This window comes from Trichomycterus rosablanca, chromosome 18 (genome assembly GCF_030014385.1).
Source record: "Trichomycterus rosablanca isolate fTriRos1 chromosome 18, fTriRos1.hap1, whole genome shotgun sequence".
Taxonomy (NCBI): domain Eukaryota; kingdom Metazoa; phylum Chordata; class Actinopteri; order Siluriformes; family Trichomycteridae; genus Trichomycterus; species Trichomycterus rosablanca.
Window position 1 is genome coordinate 17,428,466 of NC_086005.1, and position 2,563 is coordinate 17,431,028.

A 2,563-nucleotide genomic window follows, 5' to 3' on the forward strand; every position below is an offset into this window, starting at 1 on the left:
CTTTCACCTGGTTTTCAGATCATGTAGATAGGTACTCGTCGGTCCTGGAAGGAAGTCTTTCACCTGCCTGTGAACTTCACACAACACACAGGACAGGTTTCGCAATAACTTAACATTTCACTCACACTCATCCGTGAGTGGCCTCGGAGTTTTTCTGGGCCCGATTCCTGTATTTGGAGGCCTGCCAAATAGGATCTCAAAAGGGCTTAGGTTTGTTCTTCCCTTATTCTGGTTCTCATATACATTATTATCACTGGCTGGGCCTTAACCCATGTCAGACCAGTATCTGAACGACATTTTGTCAATTTGTGTGCGCCATTGTCCTGCTCCAAAGCCCCACAGGCTGGGTGATGAACACATTGTTGTTTTAAATCCATAAATCAAATACTCACGATCTGCTGTAATGCTTTGTTGACAAATGCATTACCATTGTCATTGCCAATTCTTCTACGGATCCTCCACTTTTGGATTATGTCAGTTATAAGTACCTTTGCTACTGCACTTGCATCCTGTTTTTAATGTCCCAACCTTAGTTGGGAATGCTTCAATCCATTTGGAGAACATATCAATGAAATCAATCTGGAGATGCTGAAATGGTCAATCAGCCGGTGGTTGGGCACTTTAAGGAGTTTTAATACCCCTACTAACCTTATTTATTTTGCAAATAATGCAGTGTTCAAAATTTTTTTGGGAGTAATTAGTTAAGCTACTTAAGCCCTTGGTGTACCAATGTCTTGAGATACTACCTGCATCCCTCCTTTTTGACACACGGTCTCGACCATGTGTCAAATTATCATAATCTAGAAACAATTTTTTTGGGAAGGCACGGCTTACCAGTTGGACCATACCAAACCTCATCCTTTTGTTACACCTTGCTTGCTTCCACTCGGCCTTTTCTTCTGCCTTGTCGAAGGACTGGATGGCTGTCATTTTTGCACAACACAAAATATTTATCTACTGTACATTTCACTGCTGTCTTTTTCTGGCCATGTCTGCTCTGTTGTTGCCCTGTGAAATTGGATCAGAACATCAGGTGTCAGCTTCACATTCACATACAGTACATCAATAGCTTTTGGAAATATGGTTCCATCCAGAAGTGCAGAAATCAGGTTGTGATGTGTGATAGGTTTACCTAAATAGGTCAAAAAACCTCACTACTTCAAATTCATATCTACACTGTAACAAATTTCTGTAGTTTTTACAGTGTTACTACTGTAGAATGATAAAATTCTTACTGTAGAACCTGTACACAGCATTTTACTGTAGATCTGCAAAGGATCATGGTCAAGATTCAGTGGTGGGTGAATTCTACAGTAAGCATATTTCTGCTGTAAATCACAATACGGTAAGTTTAAGCGGGATTTTTCTTTTTCTGTCAGTTTAAACAATAATCCGTCTTTGATAATAGTACAGTTTGCATTATATCTAACACAAATACTAGTTTTTTATCACTCAGACAGAAAGACGTCTTTATATCATCAGTAACAGGTAAGAAATTAGAATTACTTGATATTACTTGATACTCTTTTAAAACGCTATCAAGACAGAAAGCGAGCTAGCTCGCTAAACATAGAACTAATCGGCCAGTTGAGAAACAACTAGCTAAAGCCAAAAGTGATACACTAGAGAGCCAGCGTTCATAACATTACCAAAATAAGCTATTTGTACATGATATTTAGTTATCTGGTGATATTTAGTTGATAACGCCATCAGTTGAATGTATGTAGTAACAACACTGTTTATAATGTTTGTGTGTATATGTGGCTGTGCTGTAGCTCCATGTTCTATGTGGTGAAACTTGTCACTCGTTTTTTTCTAGTTACCGTGAGGCATGTGTAAGTAGCCTACTGAAGTGGACAGAGCCCCAAAACAGGTAGGAATTTTAAACAGCACATTTTTAATAGTAGAATGTGTTTATTAATGTGATATCTCTAATGAGAGGTTAGGAATAAACAAAACTGTCATAGTCTCCAGTCTTGTATATACATTTCTACAGCAGTAACAGTAATTCCTTGTTTTATCTTTACAGTGCAGGGAAGAAAACTTTAGTCCAAGATGTGGATTCCAGCAAATGTAAAACAAAGCACTTGCACATTTTTATGTTTTTGTTCAGAACAGCAGTGTTTACAAAAATATGAATTTATTTATTTATTATCTATGTATTTTGTTTTAAAATGTTGAAATTCAATAAATGATTTTTTTGTTACAAATGCAGTGTCTTAATTTTTACAATGTATAGTTATTTTTCGAATATTATTTTAGTGTTAAATGCTGTAATGCCTTTAAAGTAGTCTGATATTTGCTGTAATTAAAAGGCTGCATTACTGTGATAACAATTACAGTAAAGTGATTACTCCTGTAATAAGTTACAGTAAGGTGAAATTACTATAATAAGAGCTACAGTACTGTGATTATTACTGTAATAAATATTACAGTATTTTAAAATTACTGTAATAAAATTTGCAGTATGCGTACTGTAAAATGTATTACAGCAACTTACCGGCTAATTGCTGCCAGCAAGTTACTGTACATTTCACAGTCTCCTTTTTACAGTGTACTGAAG

The 2,563-nt window shown here is 36.1% G+C and overlaps 1 long non-coding RNA gene across 1 annotated transcript; it reads left to right on the forward strand.

Moving 5' to 3' along the window:
- The first annotated feature begins 1,383 nt into the window (after positions 1-1,383).
- Positions 1,384-2,151, forward strand: LOC134332956 (uncharacterized). The gene is made up of 3 exons (XR_010015324.1): positions 1,384-1,488; positions 1,820-1,873; positions 2,030-2,151. It is a non-coding gene; the product is annotated as an uncharacterized LOC134332956 (long non-coding RNA).
- The last annotated feature ends 412 nt before the right edge of the window (positions 2,152-2,563 follow it).